General features: G+C 41.1%; 3 non-coding genes across 3 annotated transcripts; 2 read left to right on the forward strand and 1 right to left on the reverse strand.

Moving 5' to 3' along the window:
- The first annotated feature begins 8,094 nt into the window (after positions 1–8,094).
- On the forward strand, positions 8,095–8,203 carry LOC141650083 (small nucleolar RNA R71). Its single transcript, XR_012546145.1, has one exon. It is a non-coding gene; the product is annotated as a small nucleolar RNA R71 (small nucleolar RNA).
- A 10,905-nt stretch (positions 8,204–19,108) lies between these two features.
- On the forward strand, positions 19,109–19,215 carry LOC141650179 (small nucleolar RNA R71). Its single transcript, XR_012546228.1, has one exon. It is a non-coding gene; the product is annotated as a small nucleolar RNA R71 (small nucleolar RNA).
- Positions 19,216–22,473: 3,258 nt separating this feature from the next.
- On the reverse strand, positions 22,474–22,580 carry LOC141650652 (small nucleolar RNA R71). Its single transcript, XR_012546673.1, has one exon. It is a non-coding gene; the product is annotated as a small nucleolar RNA R71 (small nucleolar RNA).
- Between the last annotated feature and the right edge of the window lie 2,300 nt (positions 22,581–24,880).

Consider the following 24,880-nt stretch of genomic DNA (forward strand, 5'->3'; position numbering starts at 1 on the left):
CAAAACGAACCAAAACCGCTTATAATTCGACAAATTCCTCTACTACTTCCTAGCTTGGCACAATGGTAGGCTAAGTATGGGATGTAGTTAAGGGCACCTGGCAGATATGGCTTATAGTGGAGTTAATGGGGTAAAATGAGAAAGGGGAAGATGCAATAGTTCTCAAAACATGCAACACCGACCACAAACCGATGCGTATAGGCAATAAGCAATCAAAACTCATACACGTGCAAAGCATGAAATGAAGGGAGTACTCCTCTCAATCCTAAATTAACCGGTCATGAATGTCACCAGTTATAGGCTCTATATCTCAGAAAGTACAAGTAGTTTGCCAAAAGTAATGAGTCAAGTCTAATTACCCGAAATGAATTCCATAACAAAATTTGAGAAATCACTTTTAATTCTCGCTAAGCAGCTACGAAAAGGCAAGGAATGGCATATTTGACTAATAGTGCAAAATCATCATTAATAAACTCCAATCCGACTCAACTATATAAAAAATTAAACGTGATATTTTTGTTTTTTTTATTATTAATTTTGTCAATTTTTTTCTTTGTTTATTTTTTTTTTTTTTTTGAAATAACACAAATGCAAGCTAAAATGCAGTAAACGTGTGACTGAAATGCAATAAAAAACAAATGCAGATGCAAAAGACATATGCAAATACCCTCCCCAAACCAAAACGCACAATTCCCCCATTGTGCTCATCAGCAAATCACCAGCAGTCACAACAAAATAGGGAGGAATAAAAGCAACAACAAAAGAAAGGGAAGCTAATAAAGAAGTTTCGGAAACTCACAAAAGACGACCTCCCCAAACCAGCCAAAAACGGGGAGGTCACAAGCATCTAATCACCACCGTCGTACTCCTCACCACTAGACTCTCCGGATCCCGAATCATCCTCCTCGTCCGCCTCAGCAGCAGCGGCAGTGGCTCTCCTGGAAGTGGAGGCAGCAGCAGTAGTGACAGGAGAAGGTCTCCTGGCAGGCGGAGGGTACCCATCCACCGGGGGAACAAAGTAGGAAGGGTGAGTCCAGGCACCCTGTGGGAGCATCCCCCTCCGAGCTAACTCCTCGTAGACTGGGTACAGTGCTAGGGTCGTGTCAAGTCTGTGCTGATCAAAGGTCCTGCACAAGTCACTCAACACACGTGACATCCCTCTTTGGTCCATGATCGGAGGGATAACCAAAGGAGGAGGGGGTCGGAAAGTGTCCGGGTAGCCGGTGGGAGCAGGAGTGGAGGAAGAGGGTGTCTGCGAAGAGGAGGCACGAGCTCTCCTCGAGGTGCTAGCAGTAGCAGTACCCGCCCCAATAGGGAGCTGGTAACTAGGCAAGGGCGGGCGAGCTGCCCCCGAAACAGTGGTGAGGGGCAGGATAGGAGGGTAGCCTAGGACAGGGATGCGGTCACAGATGAAAGAATCAATCTTCCACCGACTCCTACGATCGATCCACTTCACGGACTGCGCGTAGGCAAGATCCATGAAGCATAGGTCAGGGTCTATGGGGGCCTCCTCTCGAGGGAAAAGTAAAACAAGACGGTTGGCGATACGCGTCACCAACCCTCCACAAGCAATAGTGGTCAAAGTGCCCTCACTAACAGTCTCAAAGTGAGCGGCAGTCAAATAAGCGATGTTATAGATACGGGCTGTCCGACTATCAATGTTCAGATAGCCCGCCGAGATAGACAGTTCAATAGTATTCACATTATTCGACTCTTTACGGCTGAAAATGGTATTACCCATTAGCCGTAGAAAATAACGAAGAGGGGGCAAGTGGACGGAAGTGCTCGTCCTTTTAGGCCCGTAAAAGTCACTAATGCAAGACCACATGACTCGGTGAACATCAGAGGTATCCGAGGTTCTACCCTCGAAATAAAGACCCAAAAATCCAGCAAAATCGGCTAATGTCAAGGAGTAGTTGACGTTGAATAGCCGAAAAGAAATGCAAGCATTATTCTTGTTTTCCTCAAAAGAAGCTGAGTTAAAAGCATAAGACGAAAAGCACTCGAGGGTCAAAATGTAATATGTGAACTCAGCCATGTCCACAAGACCCGTCATACCTGTCCCGTTTAGCAGGGACACAACCGACTCATAACTGCCTAATTTCCCCAAAGTAGGTTTGCGAAGAAATCGGGTAGCTGTAACTTTCATTCTCGCAGCAAAAAGAGCAAACTTAGCACGCTGAGTAGAATTAGAAAAGATAACCTGCGGATAGTCAGGTAGACTATCCGTGGTGTCCTCAATCATCAGTGGCGGACCCCGCGGCCGCTTGGCAGCGCCCTGGCTAGACTGCCCTTCAAACATGTGCTCCTTTCCTTTTGACATTGTTGTTTCCTACAAAACAACAAATTAGCAACAAGCTTCCCATAACAATGTCAATTTATGAAAACCCTAAACAAAATCAGAAATTGAAAATCAAATTAGGGTTTCGAGATTTTGGGGAAAACGGCATTAAACACCTCCTAGTTGCTAATTAGTTTCGAAAATCAAGGGGGAAAGGGTAGGACAAGCAATTAAAGCATAAAAATGACAAGAAATCAATCCCCAAAATCGATTTTCCCAAATCGATTTTCCGTCTCAGAGGCACAATGCTCGAAAATTTGGCATGAAACTTCAATACAAATCGAAAATAAAGGATGGAAATGAGATTAGAGCATACCTTTGACGAGAGCTTGAAGATTTAAGCAATAAAATTCGAGAATAAGACGGGATTTGCAGGGAAATCGCGAGAAAAGGGATGAAAATTGGGTTTTGCCTTTGATTTTCTGATTTTAGGAATATGAATGAATGAATGAGATAGGAGAGAAAACTCCCCTTATTAGAATGCATTCTGAACCCGCGCTGTGGTCGATCGACTACTTGACACGGTCGATCGGCCAATCTTTGTTTAAGACAGCTTCTGGACTTTTCCCTTCAGTTGATCGACTATATTGCCCAGTCGATTGACCAAGCTCCGTACACAGTAGCCTCTGACCTGTTCCTTTTCAGTCGATCGACTGAGTAACTTAGTCGATCGACTGCCAACACTGGCAATTAAACTTAATATCGTCAGAAATTCATTTTGCCATCATAATTTCCCGTCTTTCTCTCACAAACATCTAGTAAACCACCTACGCACTTTGCATAAAATAAATTCCTGCAAAAATTATCAAAGGCGCGCGTATTTTCCAAACCAAGAAATTGCAAATTAAAAGAAAATAAATAATACAAAAAACTCAAAATGCAAATTAAATGAAATAACAAAATAAAATTCCTAATTACAATTGATTACAACCCGGGTTGCCTCCCGGTTAGCGCTGGTTTAAAAGGTCCTGACGACCTTTTTACCTCACTTTGCATCATTTGATAACGGGTCGAAGTACAATACCTCGACTTTCCCAACAAATTCATCTGATCCGTGATAATGCTTCACATATTGGCCATTAACTTTGAACCTTTCTCCAGCAGAGGTTTCCAATTCAACTGATCCGAACTTTGTAACTGCTGTGACCGTATAGGGGCCGGTCGACCTGGATTTCAGCTTACCAGGAAATAAATGGATACGAGCATTAAAAAGGAGTACCTTATCGCCAATATGGAACTCGCGCTTGATGATTCTCTTGTCATGCCAGCGCTTCGTTTTCTCTTTGTAGATCTTGGCATTGTCATAGGCCAGCAGCCTAAATTCCTCCAACTCATTCAGCTGTGTCATGCGTTTCTCAAGAGAGAGGTTAGGATCCAAATTCAAATCACATATAGCCCACCAAGATTTACGCTCTAACTCAACTGGCAAATGACATGTCTTACCATAAATCAATCGGTATGGTGACATCCCGATTGGCGTTTTAAACGCGGTCCTATAAGCCCATAAGACATCATCTAACTTAAGACTCCAATCTTTCCGTGATTTAGAAACAACTTTAGCTAAGACTTCTTTCAATTCTCTGTTAGAAATCTCAACCTGACCACTAGTTTGAGGATGATACCCCAAACCTCTACGATGTTGGACACCGAATTTAGTCAATAAAGCACTAAGTTGTTTCTCTTTGAAATGCATTCCCCCATCGCTAATGACAACCCTAGGGACACCAAAACGAGGGAAAATAATCTTTTTAAACAGTTTAATCACGGCCTTTGCATCGCAATGGGGAGTGGCAATAACTTCCACCCATTTGGACACATAATCTACAGCTACGAGGATATATTTATTACCTTGACTGCTCGGAAAAGGTCCTTGATAATCGATGCCCCAGACATCAAAAATCTCAACCTCAAGAATGCCTACCTGTGGCATCTCATGTCTCTTGGAAATATTCCCCGATCTTTGACAAGCATCGCACTCAGCAACAAAATTGCGACTATCTACATGCAAAGTTGGCCAATAGAAACCAGATTGGAGTACCTTTGCCACAGTCCGGGACGGACCATGGTGACCACCATGGCAGAAGAGTGGCAAGCTTCTAGGATATCCTTCACCTCCCATTGAGGCACGCATCTCCGGATGAGACCGTCTGCGCATTCCTTGAAAACATAAGGATCATCCCAAAAGTATTGTCTAGCATCATAAGCGAACCGCTTCTTCTGCTGCCATGAAAGCTCGGGTGGTATCCTACCTGTCACAGCAAAGTTAACAAAATCAGCAAACCACGGAGGTGGATAAGACTCTGAAGTAGTAATAGCTAACAGACTCTCATCAGGAAAAGAATCATTAATAGTTAACGAATCCTCCCTTTCTTTCAGCTGCAGACGAGATAAGTGGTCAGCCACCACATTCTCAGCTCCTTTCTTATCTTTTATCTCCAAATCAAACTCCTGCAAAAGGAGTATCCACCTCAAAAGCCTCGGCTTCGCATCTTTCTTAAGAAAGAGAGTCTTCAATGCTGCATGGTCAGTATAAACAGTAACCTTAGAGCCTAACAGATAAGACCGAAATTTGTCTAAGGCAAAAACGACAGCTTTCTCAGTGGTATAATAGTTGACTTGAGCCTCATCCAGAGTTCGGCTCGCATAGTATATGGCATTCAAAGCTTTATTCTTTCGCTGTCCCAAAACTGCACCAATTGCATAATCGCTGGCATCACACATGATCTCAAATGGGAGATCCCAATCAATTTGAATGATTGGTGCGAGAAACTAGAGCCTCCTTCAACCTGTTAAAAGCTAAAAGGCACTCATCAGTAAACTCAAAGACAGCATCCTTAAGGAGCAATTGTGTAAGTGGTTTAGCAATTTTTGAAAAATCCTTAATGAAACGCCGATAGAAACCATCGTGACCAAGGAAACTCCTCACTCCTTTAACATTCACGGGAGGAGGCAATTGCTCAATCACCTGCACTTTTGCTTTGTCAACATGTATACCTTTATCAGAAATCAGATGCCCTAACACAACTCCCTCATTGACCATAAACTGACACTTTTCCCAGTTTAAAACAAGATTAACATCAATACAACGCTGCATGACTTTATCAAGGTTAGCTAAACAACGATCAAAGTCACTACCATAAACTGAGAAATCATCCATAAATACCTCCATAATGTTCTCTATGTAATCAGAAAAAATCCCCATCATGCACCTCTGAAAGGTAGCTGGGGCGTTACACAATCCGAAGGGCATTCTACGATATGCAAAAACACCCTGTGGACAGGTAAAAGTGGTCTTACTCTGATCATCCGGATGAATAGGGATCTGAAAGAACCCTGAATATCCGTCTAGAAAACAGAAAAATTTGTTAGAAGCAAGTCTTTCAGTCATTTGGTCAACAAAAGGGAGAGGGAAATGGTCTTTCTTGGTGGCGGCATTCAACTGTCTATAATCAATGCACATCCGCCACCGTGTCGCTACTCGAGTTGGTATTAATTCATTTTTCTCATTTTTAACCACGGTAGTCCCTCCTTTCTTCGGGACTACCTGAACTGGGCTAACCCACTTGGAGTTGCCAACTGCATAAATAATACCTGCATCTAGTAGTTTCATCACCTCAGCCATAACAACTTCCTGCATCTTTGGGTTCAACTTGCGTTGACCCTATTTGTAAGGCTTGTGGCCTTCCTCCAGCTATATCCTGTGCATACAAACATCAGGGCTGATGCCCTCAATGTCATCCAAAGAGTAACCTAAAGCCTTCCTGTTTTTCTTAAGCACACACATCAAAGCAGACAGCTGGTCATCATTAAGCTTAGCGCTAACAATAGCTGGGTACTGCTCCGTATCATCTGGAAAAACATACTTAAGATTAGGAGGAAGTGGCTTACGCTCTGGCACTTTTACCTCTACAGCATAGACAGAATCAGCTTCAATGGTATAACAAGTGTTCACCAAATTCTCGTTGGCCAGGCTCAAGAGCATCTCATCTTCTTCCTCTGTAAGCTCGTAGCTCTCCATTGAGGCTAGCAAAGCATCTGGTTCCTCAGCATTCTCCACTGTATAACCTGCACACTCATCTGAACGAGTTAGATCAGCTAAGGGATCCTTGGCTAAGGATTCCCTCCAATTATAACTAACAGCCCTGTCAACAATATCAATGGAATAATATGCATCATCATCAGCAGGTTCAGTCGCCTTATGAGCAAGACTGAATTCAATGGTGTCATCCTCTACCTCTAAGGTTATTGTTCCGCGTTTGACATCTATTACATTGTTTGTATGTAAAAATGGTCTACCTAAAATAATAGGTATCTGACTGTCCTCAGCAATGTCCAAAACAACGAAATCGACAGGAATAAAAAACTTACCCACTCGAACGGGTACATTCTCTAGAACTCCTATAGGTCTCTGAGTCGATCTATTTGCCATTTGAACGGTAATATCTGTCACCTTGAGTCTACCAATATTTAACCTTTCGCAAACAGAATACGGCATGACACTGACACTGGCCCCTAAATCACAAAGGGCCTTTCTAATTTCATGGTTACCTATAGTGCAAGGAATAGAAAAACTACCCGGGTCCTTTAATTTCGGTGGTATATTAATTTGTGAAAGAGCATTGCATTCTTCCACAAATGCAACATTACCATCATCACGAAAATTTCTCTTACGATTTAAAATGTCCTTCATAAATTTAGCGTAAGAGGGTACCTGGGTAATTAGATCAGTGAAAGGAACTGTTACCTCGAGATTTTGGACCATCTCCAAAAACTTACCAAACTTGCGCTCCAGCTTAGTGTTCTTTAAACGCTCCGGATTCGGGACTGCAACACTGGCCGTAGGATCAGTAACCTTCGGCTTCCGTAAGTTTAAAACCTCCGTCAAATCATCAATAAGTGTAGAATCATGCAAATTAGTTGACGGAATTGCTTCCTGCACTGAAGACCCAGTCGATCGACCATTGGTCTCGGTCGATCGACCAACCTGGTTGGGCGTGAATAGTTCCTGGACAGAGACTGTTTCTTCAGGAGTCTCAGTCGATCGACCGTTGGTGTCAGTCGATCGACTGCTATTGCTGGGTGTGAATAGTTTATGATTAGGAACTATTTTATCTGACACTTCAGTCGATCGACTGATAGTAGTGGTCGATCGACCAGAAGCACTGGCAATTGAGCTCGTTTTTGCACCAGAAATTAAACTAGCTTCTTCATCAATTCCCGAGTCTCCTCTTGGCTTGTCGGGACCTTCATAAGAGAGGCCGCTTCTGATATTAATGGCATTAATCGTTTCAATTGGCCCTTCACATTTGCTTGAAGAATTGGCGACTTTCTTAGCCTCTATGTTCTCCAACTGCTTCACAAAATTCTTTGAGGACTCAATCCCGGCTGCTTCTATATTCGCCACTTGAACCAAAAGAGTTTGGACCATTTCTCTCAACTTCGCGGTCTCATCTGAATTGTGGACAGGAATTTCAACTCTTTCCTTGGAAGCTTCAGAGGCCTCGAGCTTCTCGAGACGGGCAGTAATAGAAGTAATGAGTGTCACAACGGTACTCATTTCATCACTTTGCTTTCGTGAACTTCCACGTGAACTCCCAAACTCAGCTCTATGGACCGCCATCTCCTCAATAGTGTTCCAACCTCTATTCTGACCGATATTGTTTTGGAACCTACCATTCGCAGCTGCGTCCAGGATGACCTTGTAATCATCATATAAAGCATTGTAGAATAAGTTGCAAAGATACCACTGCTGGAAACCATGGTGAGGGACAGCTCAGACCAAACTTTTGAAACGTCCCCATGCTTCACAAAAGCCCTCATCGGCTCCTTGCTGGAAATTTGTAATTTTACTTCTCAAGGCATCAGTTTTTGAAAGTGGGAAGTACTTCTTGTAGAAGGTTAATGCTAGAGATGTCCAATCTGTGACTCCAGCTGCTACCCTATCAAGGTAGCGGTACCAATCTCGCGCCGAATCCTTCAAGGAGTATAGGAACATTACTCCCTTTACTTCATCCTGAGTCACCCCAGCCGGTATAGGTATGGAACAGCAGTAGTCTGTGAAAATTTCTATATGCTTCAAGGGGTCCTCATCTGGTAGACCAGCAAACTGATTTCGCTCCACTAAATTGATATAAGAGGAACGAAATTCGAAGTTACCGGTAGTAGGGGTAGGTAACACGTGCCCCTTTTGAAGGTGGTGCTCCTTTGGCTGAAGATTATCATATATTGTAGCCATATTCGCAAAACTGAGAGTACTCAAGTCTTCCTCTCAAAAACCTGTCTTCTAACTGTGCAAAAGCAAAACTAGAAGCAAAGGTAAGCAACGGCCTCAAGGAACCAAAGTTCCTTGAGACAAGAAAAATAAACTAAAAATAAAGCAAACAGAATTACACCGTCTCCCCGGCAACGGCGCCAAAATTTGATACGGTCGTTTTGTATCAAAATTAAATTTATAATTCCAAACTAAAACTATAGCTAGTGATAGTAAGGGTCGAACCACAGAGAGACAAGATTAATTTTGTTTGCTATTTTCAGTCTATAAAAGTAACAATTAAATGGGGGGTTTGAAATTGGTTGATTCTAATGACTAATTGCTAAATATGAGATTTCTCAACAAGATAAAAAGAAGATCGGGAACTTCGGTTCACCATGGCTAAGGTCAGGTCAATAAGGTAGCAAAGGTCTTACAATACGGTCTCAGGGAATATGAGCAAGCCTTTCGATCAATGCTCAAATCTACCTTACGGTCTTATAATTCCCTAGAATTTCTCAAAGCCTTCGCTCAAAGGAAATTCCAATCTAATGATAATTTAAATTACTAATCTTTCAATCTAATAAAAAAGATTTATCAAAAGACAACAAGATCGATGTGGAAGAATTCATGCTAACCAAATAATCCTAATTTACGCCATGGCTCACCTCGTTCCCAATCAATAAAATTAGCTAAGCATAATTAAAACTATAACAATTGTAAAATTGAAAGCAAAGAACAAGATTGACATAATTGAATTGAATTAAAGACAAAAGACAGGAGATGAATTGCTGGAACTAAATTGGTAAAACAAGAATTGAAATAACAAGAATTAAAAGAAGGAAGAATTTGCATAAAACTTACTAATTAAAATGATGAACAAATTAAATGAATTCGGGATTTTCGTCCCTCTTTCTTGCCTCCAAACTAGATCTAAAACTGAGTTCTTCAATAATGAAAAACATGACCTAAAATTGTAGCTGCGTTCTGCTTATAAAAGATACCAAAAGTTAATTACAAGTTGGGCTTTTAAAAGTCTAACACGAAGAATTAATTCTCAGCTCGCAAACTGGTCGATCGACCGGTTAGCACGGTCGATCGACTGGTTATAGCAGTCCAGTAGCGTCAGATGAAACTCCTTGGTCGATCGACTGTGGATGCTGGTCGATCGACTAGCTGAGCTATGTATAAACACCTTCTTCTCTTCTAGAACAACCTCTTCACTCCAAGCACGCATCCCGAGGTGAGTGAGTACGAACCTCCTTCTTCCAAGCTTCCTTGAAGTTGCCTCCGGAGGACGATTTAGGCTTGATTTAGCTTACTTCCACTCATTCCTACAATAAGTCATAGAAAATGCAAAGTAAACCATTTCGGGAGAAATAGTAGCTTAAAGCTAACAAATACGCATGGAAATACGTGCCAAAGCTGCAAATAAAGTGTATAGAATATGCACGTATCAGGTCACATCAAATATCCCCAAACCGAACCTTTGCTCGTCCCGAGTAAAGAGGCGACAAAACTAGGACCCTTATTTAAACTAACCTACTAATATAGCCGATATGAGATAATTAGCGGGTCTCACTCCGCCCCTTCATCTCACAACAAGACAACAATGAGGTAGGATGCTTCTTGCAAGGCAAGGTGGGTCTTGCCAAAATGGCGACACATCCAAGCATTAAAGCACACAAAATCAACTAATGGATGCATCTACAAAAGAATAGCCACTTTCCTCATCAATGTGGCGGAAATTATCTAAAGGGGAAGCAATTCAAGGGTACACATTCCATTATAGATATGGTTTCTTCAAACTACTAAGCCTAGAAGGATACCAATAAATCACCTCCGAGTTGTGTCAAGCTAGGGTACCTTTGTCCTCAGTCGTTAAATGCTTTTGTCAAGAATAGATTCCCTATGGTGTTAGAAACACTGGAGGATCGCCGAATTCCCCTTCTTGCCTAGACAAGAAGAAGGGTCGTCCCCTCTCTACCATGCACAAAAGTGGATTCAATGGAAAAGGGATCGATAGTATTTGAGTTTCATTTTGGGAGTTTGCTTTTGTTGTTGTTTTTCCCCCCAATTTCTTGTGGCATTTGACATTTGAGAACATTTTCTTTTTGCTATTTCTTTGATGTTTGGCATTTTCAACACTTGACAATTTTTCAATTTTTTGCATTTCTTTTGAACATTTTCAAAGTCACCCCATTTTTAGGGATGGTGCTTATATTTGAAGCATTAGGAGTCTATTTTTTTTGCTCCTTTTTCATTTTGATGCAATTGCAAACTTTTTCACTTTTCATTTCGTTTCTTGAACTCAAATTTTTGAACAATTTTTGTGCCCATTCCCTTTGATGACAAAATATGGTAGAACATGGATGATGGTTGCATGGTTTCAAGGGGTCACCTTGGAATAAACGGTAGCCAAGGAGTTATCACAACACAAGGTACTCTTGACTAGGCCTTAATCCATGGGTCAAAGGATACTACTAGCATGACACATCCTAGGGTGTTTTACAAGTATTCTAACAAGCAAAGTCTTAAGAAGAAAAAGTATCTACAAGGGCCTATATACACTTGTCAAGCTTCCCAAATAGACGGTTTCGCAAAATTTTTCCTAAATGCAACTATATGCCATGATGCAACTAACATTTATACAACCTAATGCATATGATTCTACCAACTAATATGCCAAATAATCTAAATGCAATCCTAAATTCACAGTGTTTATACCGCATCAATCAAAATAAAGCCACATAGTCATTAACATAAAGAGGAAAAAGGAGATTGGAAAGATCATACCATGCGGTCTTCTATATCCTCATGTCTCGGATGTGGCGTAGTCGATCAATGTGAAAAAGGATGGAAACACACAATATATACAAGACTACACTACAAAGGAAATAAACATGTTTTTGTATTTTTCAATTTTTCAAATTTTTATGTATTTTTCGAATTTTTTAAGTTTTTTTTATTTTTATTTAAAAAGTGAAGTTAGAATTTCCCATCCCCACACTAGTATGGGCATTGTCCTCAATGGCCAATACGATAGGAAATTATGCAATTTATATGAATATGCATGATTTCAAAACTAAATGCAAACTAAACTATACTACATGATGCATGGGTTTTTGTTATGGTGGAGAGCATAATTTAGATTAGCTCCCAATGCATATGCATAAACTTCCCCAAACCAAAATAGACACTATTTCTAATGTCAAAAATTTTGGGGGAGTTCATGCACAAAAATGCAATGCATGAAACTAAAATTTGTCATTTTGGATTTTGAAAATTGGGAACAATAAAATGAACAGCTCAATGGAACCGAGGTGTTAGTCCTCTAATGGTGCTACGACTCCACAAATCATGATCAAGATAAAATAATTATAAGAAAAACAAGAGAAGTAGACAAACCATAAAGGAGGTGTAGGAATGTAGGATCCTCCCAAGAGTTTGCTAGTCCTCGCCCATTGCGTCATCATCATCATCAACCTCCTCACTTGAGGCATCATCAACCTCCATGGATGTGGAGTCATTACCACTCTCACTTTCACTTCCCTCTTCTTCATTTTCTTCTTCATTCTCTTCTTCTTATTCACCTTCTTGCTCATCACTCTCATCAACAACCATCTCCTCTTCACCCGATCTACCACCTCTAGAAGTGCTAGGAAAGAAGACCTCCTTATCCGCCCAACTAGGCAAAGGACAAGATGGATCGAGAAGTCCATGCCTAGCAAGATGTAGGAGAGGCGGATATTGTGCTTTGTAAGCATCAACTCTATCATCATAAGCTTGTTTATGCATTTCCTTCATCAATAGGGTCAAGTTGTCGTTTCCCGCCTTAGCATTTTCGGGGTTGAACTCGTGGTAGGTGAATGGATAAGGTGGGGTGATAATGGAGGAGGAGGGCTCGGCAACTTCTTCCCCTTGGTGCTGAATAATATATTCGGCTTCCTCGGAGAGTGGGAGAAGGTAATTCGGCATATGAACATTCAAGCGGCAAATTTTGCTAGGCAATATGAAGGATTTAGCTTCATTTGTCAACCACCCAAATTTGTTATCAAGAGTATCATTTTTGACCCATTTGAACTTTTGAACCATGGTGTGCAAATCAATAATATGGCCTCCCTTTACCGGTGTATAAGTTTCATTATTGTTGAAATCCCGGTTAAAGTGCTGAGCCAAATAAGTCACTAATCCTCCATTGACAATAAAGGCCGTGCCTTCTTTGCCACAATCAACATTAAGCCATCTTTCAATCAAAAGTCGTAAAGCATTGTATGTCTTTGTGAACTCTCTTCCAATGTTCAAAGTCGACTCGAGAAGAATAAAGTCAAGTTCGGTGAGATGATTTGTACCTTTTCTAGCTATCAAGGTATGCCCAACAACCTTATGCCATACTCTTATGCCTGGATGATGGACTAAGAGAGCATGGCAATCATGGTGATACCCGTCGTTGTGAGTACCAAAAATAAGATTTATAATTTCCTATTAAAACTAACCTAGGCTAGTGGTAACAGGGTCGAACCACAAGGAGGCGAATGTAATTTTTAATTGTCTAATTTAGTCCAAGGTAACAAATGTGGGGGTTGATTTGATTTGGTCTACATCTAATAGCAATAAAAGACAATAAACTAAATAAATGGATAAAACAGATAAAAGAAGGGTACTAGGATGGTCGGTTCACTATAGTTTCGACGGCAGCATACTAAGCAGGTCTAAATCAAACACATGAGGCGGGAAACAAAGAGGTCCTCTCGGTCCACTCTTAACAGATAGCATCTTTCGATCTCGCTATAAGTCCCTAATATCACTAATACTGACTCTCGTCCTGAAAAGTGACTTATAATCTAAACTTTACCTATCATTCGATCTCAGCATAGTTTAGTCATTTTAATTGGTGGTCTAACAACTGTCCCTATCTCTCGATCTAATGGGTCAGTCATATATTAAGCATTCAACTAGTCGTGTGCACTCGATTCGTCGAATAAAGAATTAAAACAATTAAAACGAAAATAAAACCTCACGTGGTCAGTCGATCGACCAAGTATGGCAGTCGATCGACTGACACGCGATTCAGGCCGTGTTCATTATATTGCCGCCTACACTATAATTCCCCTACATCTTAGCACAAGCAATTTAGCTACTCATAACTATAATGGAAACAACAGTAAGATTGATCATTAAATCTACGGAATTCATGATTAAAACGATTAAACAAATAGACAACATAAAACAACAATATTGGCTTTGGGAAACTAGCTAGCAATTTCTATATTACGAATGATAATAAGACTGAAATTATGAAGCGAAAGAATACCAGTAGAAATTGCAGAGAAAGGATCCGAAACCGAATGCAAAAGTAGTTGTACGAAATAGTATTAAGAACCCTAATTGTTGAATGTTGGAAAACTGGCTAAAGAACTAGTAAAAACTGAATCAATAATCTGATGTTCTAAGTTACGTTATATAGAAAATATACGTAACAATTATTCCAAAACCTAATGTATCATGGGCTTGCTATTCCTCGATCCTTTAATTCTCGTCTGAGTAGCGGTGTGGTCGATCGACTAAGCATGGCAGTCGATCGACTGAGTAGCAATGTACAGTAGCTTCTGGAGCCCGCAGGTTGGTCGATCGACTAAAGGCAGTGGTCGATCGACTGAAGTAGTTGACACTTGACTTCCAATTTCTCGTGTATTTGTCTTTTGGGCCTTAAATTGCGCACCAAGCTCGTTTCTTAAGTGAATACTTCACGTCAAATGCAATGCAAGACACTCGGGGACGGATTTAGCTCAATTTTCGTTGAATTCTTCACATTTCTGCAATAATGTACAAAAACACGAAAGTAGACGGAAATAGGGGAAATGGTAGCTTAAACTACACAAATGAGCTCTGAAATGCGTGGAAAATAGGATGTAAAACATCATATAAAAGACACGCATCAAACTTCCCCAAACCAAACCCTTGCTTGTCCCCAAGCAAGAACTAGACTCGATCTAATGACCTAATGGAACGAGTTCAATCTCAGAGCGAATTACAAACTGAATAGCCTAAACCATTTTCATGCAATAACCAACAATCAATTAGCACATGAATCATGCAAACGAATTATGAAGTCGTTAAAAACTGCTGAACCGTCAACTGTAGAGACTTATCAAATTGGACTCTCACGGGTCGCTCAAATCACTCATAAGCACAGGTGAATATATAAGAGGATAGAAAGAATTCATATTGTAATGACTCTCACCTAACTATGACCTATAAGAACATGCCTGCAATCTAATATGAAAGTAATCTCTATAACCGTACATATGCATTCCAACCAACAAATGACCATGACACATGCCGAGGTATATATGGGATATTGTGAGGTATGGGTTAGAAGAGGCAAAACATTTGTGGAAAAGTGGAGGTACAGGTGATCAAGCTAGTACCAAAATGGAACCATATGGCAACATCCAACTTCTTGCTCAAAATCCAATCGACACGGTGCTATAGCAAGCACAAAACTCACAATCTCTGGAATAAAAGCAATCAACCAACTCCCCATAAGATATGAATAATACATGGGAGCAAAAATCGCCATAAGATAAAAGCTTGAATTATGCGAATTGATTCTTTCTTTTTCTTCTCGGGCTTTGGTCGATCGACCAAAAGGAGCAGTCGATCGACTGCCTCAACAGTACAGAACTCTCTTTTCTCTTTTTCCGAATCATTTTTCATCTCTTTTTTTTCCTTTCTTTTCTATTTCTTTCTTTTCATTTTCCCAACAACATCTCAATCGAGCAAATACCACCAAAAACGAAGTAACAATCCCAACAACATAAACTACTAGCTTGACAAAGGACAGGCTAAATGTAGGATGTAGTAATGGGACAAAAAGGCTATTTTTGGCAGTGTGGAGCTTATGGGCAAAACGAATAAAGGAAAACCTCTACCACATGTGTCAACAAACCACAAACCGAATGCATACAGGTATTAAGCAGATTAAGTTCATATTTATGCACATTTATGTAACATGTCTCATAAGGAGTACTACTCACATTCCTAAATAAACCGGTCATAGATGTCACCAGTTATAGGCTCTAAATCTCAGAAATATGATGTAGGTTGCCAAAAATCTAAGTCAAGTCTCAAGATCAGCAAGAAATTAACGAAAACTCGTAGACTATGCATATATGATTCTACTAATAAGATGTCAATTTAGCAAGGCTTAGGCGAAAACAAATGCAAATGCAATGTCATCATGGAAATACTACCGTTCCGACTCGACCTATATGCTAAAATAAACGTGAAATTTTTTTGAAATTTTTGAAATTTTTTAATTTTTATGAATTTAAAAAATTTAAATTGAAATGTAAACGTGAATGCAAGCAAATGAAATGCGACGCAAAACTCTTCCCCAAACCAAATCACACAATGTCCCCATTGTGCAAAATCATGTAATGAAGAAAAGAGAAACGGGAATTTGCGAGAAAATGAAATAAATAAATATGACATGAAGTGGAAATCAGGAACTCACAAGACTTTAAGCGCAGCAAAAGGAAACCTCCCCAAACCAGCGTGAGCTAGGAGGTTTCAGTAGCCAACAGTGCTACTAATAAGTACCTGAAAAGACAAACAAAGTACCACGCATAAAATCGAGAAAGCAATAATGAAGCGGTAATTATGTGCAAAGTTACGAAAATGGAAGAAATCAGAAATGAGTCGGGAAATAAAATAGAGTAGAAAACTCCCTTAATCCCGCAAAACGACCCAACACAGCAGGGGAAAGGTCGTGAACATGTACAACAGTGGCTGTGGTCGATCGACCATAGATGGCAGTCGATCGACCAAAGTGAACAGGAACAGAAACTCCTGAGATGCGCAACTTAGTCGATCGACCATGGAAGGCAGTCGATCGACTGGGAAAGCTGCTATAACTTTCTGATTTCTTCGTATTTGCTCAATTACTTGAGCTAATGAGGTCTAAAAACCTGCAAATGCACAATAATACGCGCCCAAAATTGCGCAAAACCCAAAGTAAAGTCTAAAGTGCTTAAAACCCTAAGCAAGCAAAATAAAATGCGAAGTTTCGCGCACACAAAATACGGTAGATAGTCTTAAAAGCAATAAAGTAAATGTTTGATAAAGCATTTGATCAACTAATAGTTGATCAAGAATGGCCATGGTATGGCCCACTTCGTCGGCTTCTGGCTACTAGAGGTAGCCTCAACGGTGCTTATCTTATCAGCTGCACCCTTCTTAGCTTCCACGTCCGTATGGCTCAACGGATCAACACTTTCATCATCTCCCCAGTCAATGACCTCTTCTTGCTCATCAAAGCCCAAGTCGGACTCCCTTGCCTTGAGCGGCTCATCATCAACTTCCACATCAGTGCCATAGCTAAGGCAACCAAGACCGCCTCGTGAAATGATTGGCTCCTTCACAGCTGGAGTAACTTGCAGCTCTTCCTTCCCCAAACCAGCTCATGCAAAATCAGAAATAGGCAAATCTTCCTCCAATTTGCTCCCAATTTGGGGCGGAGGGGTCACGACAGGAATAGGAATAGAGACGGGCATATCAGGAAGCACAAAGTAGGATTTCTTTTCAGAAACCGTATTGCAAGTTACAGGCCACATGGGGTCTTTCTTCTTAGCAGGTTGGGCAAAGACAATGGAATGCTTCCCAACTTTGAAGGTCAAAGTACCCGAACCTACATCTATGACTGCACCAGCAGTGTGCAGAAATGGTCTACCCAAAATAATGGGAATATGGGCATCCTCAGGCATATCGAGCACCACGAAGTCAACAGGGAAGAAGAACTTCCCTATTTGCACGAGGATGTCCTCTAAAACTCCTATTGGCTGGACCGCAGATCGGTCAGCCATCTGTACTGTCATGTCGGTCACTGCAAACCTAGTCAATTTGAGCTTCCTAGCAAGACTCAAGGGCATTACACTTATACTAGCTCCTAAGTCACATAATGCCTTCTCAATAGAGAAGGTACCTATATTGCAAGGAACAGAAAAACTACCCGGGTCTTCTAGTTTGTGAGGTGCAGCGTGAGACAAATAAGAGCATGACTCTTTAGTTAATGCGACAGTATGCACAGTTTCAAGTGACTTTTTCTTAGACAAGAGTTGTTTCATGAATTTAGTGTAAGCAGGCACTTGATTGACTAACTCAAGGAAAGGCACTTGTAAATTCAAGCTACGAATAACTTTTTCAAATTTATTGAAAGATACCTGTTTCTTCGTCGGCACTAGTCTTTCCGGATATGGGGCTGTAAGAAGTAACTTAGCCCTCTCCTCTAAATCGCGCATGCCGGCATCCGTGGACTTAGGCTGGAGGTCCACCACCTTCTCCTTGTTGAAGCTTGAACTCTCTTCAGACCGTCTCAAATGTGAACCATTGATCGACATCGGGTCGTACTTCGGAGCCGAGACTAACCCATCAGCACTCGGGTCTTGCCCCAATATTTTCGGGACTGCCGTACCCCTAAACAAGTGATCCCTCAAATTATCGGGCATCGGAGGACGAAAAGAATCACCATCAGCAGCGATCTCAGTCGATCGACCAGTGAGGTCGATCGATCGGCCCGACTTGAACAGACGAGAAGCTTCGTAACTCGACTTGGCCGATCAACGGGTATGTCAGTCGATCGACTGATATACCTGGTAGACGCCTTTTTCTTTCCTTTGTTCGTTACAGCTTTGTTTTGACTTGGTTTCGCCTCATCTTTTGCAGCATCGTCCTCGACCATAGCAGGCCCCTCCAGGGTGGACCCACTCCTTAAAGTGATGGCATTAAGGGTCGTCTTTTGGTCAGTTTGAGTCGGTAAGTGTCCCAGAGCTCGAGTGGTATTCTTGCTAGCCAATTGAGCAATTTGGCTCTCTAGCATCTTCATACCGGCCTCTCTAGCTTGGGACTCCTTCAGCAATAAGTTCTTCAACTCGGTAAAATCTGAATTTTGGGATTGTTGCTGCTGCTGAGGAACATACGGAGGCTTTTGATATGGCTGCTTATGTGGAGGCACATAGGGCTGCTGCTGCTGCTGCTGTGGAGGTTGAGTCGGATTCAGGACATTCTGACTACTCCACCTCAAATTTGGGTGGACATTCGGCTCATAGTACGTATTTGTCTGCCTATAATGTTGAAAGGCAGCACAAGACTCGAAGGGACTAGGACAATTTTCAGAAACATGTCCCTCAGCTCCACATTTTTTACAGACGAAAGGACCGTCTGAAACAGCACTAACATGGTACATCCCTCCTTTTGAAGCTCCTCCCAACTCATACTTGTCAAACCTCACAGTGAGAGCTTCTAGTGCAGCAACAGAAGAAGATTCTGCAGCTCTTCTTTGATTTTCTCGGGAATTCCCATACTCAGCTTTGTGGGTGGCTAAGTCGTCAATGATCTTCCACCCCTTGGTCTCTCCCATATTCTCAGCAAAGCGGCCATTGGCTGCAACATCCAAAATAGCCCTCTGATCGTCATACAGCCCGTTATAGAACTGATTGCAAAGACTCCATTTTTCAAACCCATGGTGCGGTATGGTTCGCACCAGTTTCTTGAAACGGACCCATGCTTCATGGAAGTTCTCATCAGGTCCTTGTTTAAAGCTCGTGATCTGAGCTCTAATGGCATTTGTCTTCGAGGCAGAAAAGTATTTCTTGTAGAATGCCAAGGCCAATTAATTCCAGTCGGTGATCCCATGAGCGGCTCGATCCAGATCTCTATACCACTCCCTCGCAGCATCACGAAGAGAGAAAATTAACATGATCTCCTTTATCTGGTCCTGAGTCACACTGGTCGGCGGGGGTATGGAGCAGCAATAATCGATAAAAATCTCCATATGCTTGGCTGCATCTTCATTTGCAGCTCCCCCAAATTGGTTTCTCTCAACCAAGTTAATATAGGAAGGCTTTGGCACGAATTTTCTTGCCTCCCCTGGCAGTTCGAATCCTTTGTAGAGATTCGCAGCTGTCGGCTCTGAGTGACTAGCAATAGTTGCTTCTTCAGCCATGACTGGAATTTCTGGAGAAGTGACTGTCTCAGCTGAAGAAGTAGAGGCAGGAGATGTAGGTGGATCTTCTTTGAACAGAGCGTTCTCGTAGTAACTTGACAGAGTACTCAGCTCTTCCTCTGTCGGTAATACCCTTTGTGATCGTCTCAACTCGCGCAAGGATTTCTCAATCTCAGGATTGAATGGTACTAGTTCACCACCCTGTGACCTGCGCATAAGAAGAAACTACAAAAAGAATATAAGAAAAGTTTAAGGAACGGAAGTCCCTTAAACAAAAGAAAGACTAAATAAAAAAAACTAAAAATTAGAACAATTGCCTCCCCGGCAACGGCGCCAAAATTTGATACCCGTCGTTGTGAGTACCAAAAATAAGATTTATAATTTCCTATTAAAACTAACCTAGGTGATGTGACCATAATTGGCGCATATTTAGCCCCCGAATTAGCCTCGTTTCCATGCTTTTTAGTGCTTATTTGGGTCATTTCTTATCTTTAGTTCTTTGTTTTGCATATTCTTTGAGATTTTGATCCCTTGGTAGGAAAGGAGTAAGAATCTTGCATTTTCATGGCAAAACAAGACTAAATTGATCGAATTCAATGACCAAGCATCAAGGAGGGACAAGATTAGAAGGCCTTTGTACATATCATAGTAGAAGAGCAATGTTGAGAAAAGATCCTTGAGTCCCCAAGGAAATCCCCAAGGAATTTATGAAGAAAAGGGAAGAAAAGAAGAAGAATTGTTGCTGACTGACAATCCGAGCGGATTGTCACCAATCCGTCCGTCCAGCCCCAGCACAATCCGAGCGTCTTTGCCACAATCCGCTCGGATTCACCCTCCACAATCCGCCCGGATTCCCCTGAATCCGCTCGGATTCCAAAGCCAGAATCCGCCCGTCCCGACCCTATTCCGCCCGGATTCCAGCACAGCACGGATTGTCTTCTCCAAGCTACGAAAGAGAAGCCCTTCTCTCAGAAAATACCGGCTCCTCCTTGCTCAACTTAAAAAGTGTAATTACTAGTTTAGCCCTTAGTTAACCCTAATGCATCCTCCCTAATTTTCACTATAAATACCCCATTAGTCTAATTAGAGGAGCATGTTCTTCTTATCAATAATTAGTGTAGTTAATATCAATCAAATCTCTCTTTAATATTGTAATCAAGTATTAATCAAGTTTTAATCCAAGTTTTAGTTCTTTAATCTCTCTTTTGTTCATCATTTATTTTGGGTAATTGAAGATTATTTTGGGTTATTGTTGGGAGATTGACAACCTCTCAATCAAGCATTCAAGTACTTCTATTATCTTTTGCTTTGTTATTGGAATCATTAGTAGGTATAATCTCTTAATCCCTTTTTAATTATTGCTAATTACTTTCATTTATTCATCATGTTTCATATTGTTGGTATGATTGACAACCTTGCTAGCATGATCAACATGATAATGAGTGAGTAGTCTCTTAGCTAGGGTTAATGGGTGATTAGGGGAAACCAACATGGGGAATGATTCATGCTTAAATTAATATGCTTTCATGTTTTATTTGCTTGCTTGTTTTGATCTCAACTCATGCACATGTTATATTTGATGAAATGCTAAGCCTATGAATCCTTGCATTTACTATCATCTTCTATCTTTTCAATGAGACTCGTAAGACATAACCCAACTCGAGTCTCATTAGACCATGCATGTTGTTGAGTAGGGAAGATTAAGTCGACTTGTAGGTGTTGTACAATCTAATCGACTCGGCTCCGGGACCCAAACTTTCCTAGGATTGTAAGATATAACCCAACTCAATCCATCACAACAATAATAGCTTGCTTATAATTTGAGAACATGTTTGTATGATCATATCCCATGATTCCCCTATGACCCCATGACACCCTAGTGCCTTTAATCAATTGTTTACACCCCTTTAATTCATCTTGCTTGATTTATTTTCATTGCTATTTTAGTTTAGTAACCTTCTACATCAACCCAATTTGTGACACCCCTTAGACACCACTAGTTACAATAGAATTCTCATTTCAACTCCCGTCCCTTGGGATCCGACCTTTACTTGCCTCTTTACTAATTGTAGAGTTGCTTGTGGAGCTATAAATTGTGTTTTGATTCGACCGTGACCAACGACCACATCTTAATTTGTGAACACTTAGCGGGATCGCATCAAAAAATGGCGCCGTTGCCGGGGACGGTGTTTGTTTGATTTAGATTTCTTTTTATTGTCATTAGTTGTGTCTTTCTTCGCCTTGAGGAAGTAAAACTCCTCAAGGTTTGTTCTAATCATTTTCGAGTTGTTTGATATTTTGCATGTCTAGAAGGTTACAAGGTGATTTGTTACCTTTCGACCGTGAAATCAAAAGAACCTTGACGAACAATAGGAGAGTTGTTAGGAGGAATTTACGAGGTATTAGTGAAGTTGTCCAACCCACTAGTGAGTTTGTCAATCCTTTCGCAATAGAAGGAGAAGAGAACCCATTACACAATACCCCACAAAATCCACCTACAATGCCAAAATTCTCGTCACACTCCGTACCCACCGAGGAGAATCTACCAAATGGTACTCCTACACCGCAACATCTCACCGGAAATTTTATCGCCAAGTCCGCCTTCATCCAATTAGTTGAGAGGAGCCAATTCGGGGGGATGCCTAGTGAGGACACTCATTCTCATATGGAAACCTTTTGCGATTATTGTGATGCTATCTCTCAAACGGGCGTGACTCAAGACCAAATTAGATGGGTCTTATTTCCTTTTTCCTTAATCGGCAAGACTCCGCTGAGCGATGGTTGAAGGGCCTTGATAAGGCCACCCTTGGAATAGATTCTTGGAAGAAGTTGGCTCTAGCTTTCTACAAAAAATTCTACCCACCGGAAAAGACTAACATGCTAAGAGCTCAAATTACGGGTTTTAAGCAAAGGGATGAAGAGTCTTTGTATGAAGCTTGGGAGCGGTTCAAGGGAATTTGTCGCTCATGTCCTCACCATGGACTTAGCGAATGGTTTTTGGTGCAACAATTTTGGAATGGTTTATATGAAGATTCTAGGAACATTCTCAATATGGGATCAAATGGAATGTTCACCGAAGTTGATGACAATCAAACATGGAACAAGATTGAGGAAATGGCGGTCCATAACTCACAATATAGTAGACCTCGCAAGGCTACTAGAGGAGGAAAGCATGAAGTGGACTCCGTTACTCAATTGGGTGCTCAACTTAGTGCTCACATTAACACAATCAACTTGAAGTTTGAACAAGCTATGGCTAGACTTGAGGAAAATTCAAAATCATCGAAGCATCATGTTAATGCCATGACGGCATCCTCATCAATCCCAAGTGGGATATGTGAGAATTGTGGAACTTTGGGACATGACCAAGGTGAATGTAGGGGAACAAATGAATAAGTGAATGCTTTCCAAGCATACAAGAGTGGTACCCCTTATTCCAACTTTTACAATGAAAACACCAAATTCCATCCAAATCTCTCATACAAAAGCCAAAATGTTCAAAACCCTCAAACAACATACACTCCACCACCCATGAGAAACCAAAATCAAAGACCCTTTTACAATCAAAATCAAGGTTACCAAAATTAAAATCCATACAATCACCAAAATGACCAAGGCTTTGATGTCCAAAAAGCGATCCTCCAAATGCAAAAGAATCAACAAGAATTTTTCACTCAAATGCAAAAAGATGGCCAAGCAAAGGAAACCACCATCAACAACATTCTAGCTCACACCAAGATGTTGGAAACACAATTGACTCAACTAGCATCTTCAAGCTCACAAAGACAAAAGGGGCAATTACCACCTCAAAGTAATCCCCTAGACATGAAACGTTCTTGCCATTCACTTGAGAAGTGGTACAAGGTATGAAGCACCGAAGAAGCAAGTAGAGGATGAAGTTGTGGAAGCTAGTGAAAAGGAAGAAATTGTGCAAAACTCCAAAGATGGAGAATCATCAAAAGAAGAAAGTTCAAAGAAAAATGAAGACAAGGCCAAGGAGAAGGAGCCCATTGTGATTAGACTTCCTTTTCCAAGTCGTCAAGCCAAGCCCAAATTTGATGATCAACTTGGAAAATTCATGGAAATTGTGAAGAATTTAGAAGTCTCAATTCCTTTCACGGAATTAATCAATCACGCTCCGGCCTATGAGAAATACATGAAAGATATCCTTACAAAGAAGAAGTCGATCCGGAAACTTGAGACTATCGCCTTCACTAAGGTGAGTAGTGCAATACTTCAAGGGAGTTCACCTCCAAAGTTAAAGGATCCGGGAAGCTTCTCAATACCGTGTACCATTGGCGACACGACGATCAACAAAGCCTTATGTGATCTAGGGGCTAGTGTGAGTGTCATGCCGTACTCGGTAAGTAAAAGGTTGGGAATGGGAGAGCTTAAATGCACCAACATCACACTTCAAATGGCCGATAGATCAACGAAGACACCGTTAGGGATATGGGAAGACGTCCCCGTGCGAATTGGGAAGTTTTTCATCCCGGTAGACTTTGTCATTGTTGATATGGAGGAAGATTCCAACATTCCAATCATCCTAGGAAGACCTTTCCTACACATCGCCGGTGCGGTGATTGATGTGAAACATGGTAAGCTCACTCTAGAAGTGGGAGATGAAAGCATAACTTTTAATCTCGACAAGACTATGAGAGCTCCTCGTTTGCATGAGCCATGTTTCATGATTGATCATTATAGCCGGAAAGATGAGAAGAAGAAATCGGAACTCCAATGGAAGAAGAAAGTTGAAGATGCTCCATTCAAAGAGCAAGTGAATTGTGACAAGGAGAGCTTGCAAAGCTCATGAAAATCAACCAAGGAAGAAGAGGATGGCCTCATTGGCCAAGAGAAGAAATTGGGAGAGTTGTCTCCATCTAAGCAAGAGATTTTCAATGATCAACTCAATGAAGTTTGTGGTCTTTGGGACGACGAATTTGAAGGGATTTTTAATCCCTACATTGGACATGCCATCGATCCTGATCAACAACAAGGACCGAGGTCTATTGAGAACCTCTACCATGATAATAAACAAGCTTTTGATTACTTCTTCAAGGTGTTGAGCAACATCAACAACACCTTGGACATGCCCCCTTGACATCTCATCAAGAATGAGAGTTTGGTGGAGTCCTCCCTAAACCACCACTTGTAAATATTTCTAACTCCCTAACTTACTTTTCAATTCTTGTATTGCATTTTTGTCATCTTTGGATTTTTATTTACTTTGATCAAAATAATTGTCATGTCAGAGAGAAGTGAGGGAGGGACTAACAATTTCAAT

Source organism: Silene latifolia, chromosome 3, assembly GCF_048544455.1.
Source record: "Silene latifolia isolate original U9 population chromosome 3, ASM4854445v1, whole genome shotgun sequence".
NCBI lineage: Eukaryota > Viridiplantae > Streptophyta > Magnoliopsida > Caryophyllales > Caryophyllaceae > Silene > Silene latifolia.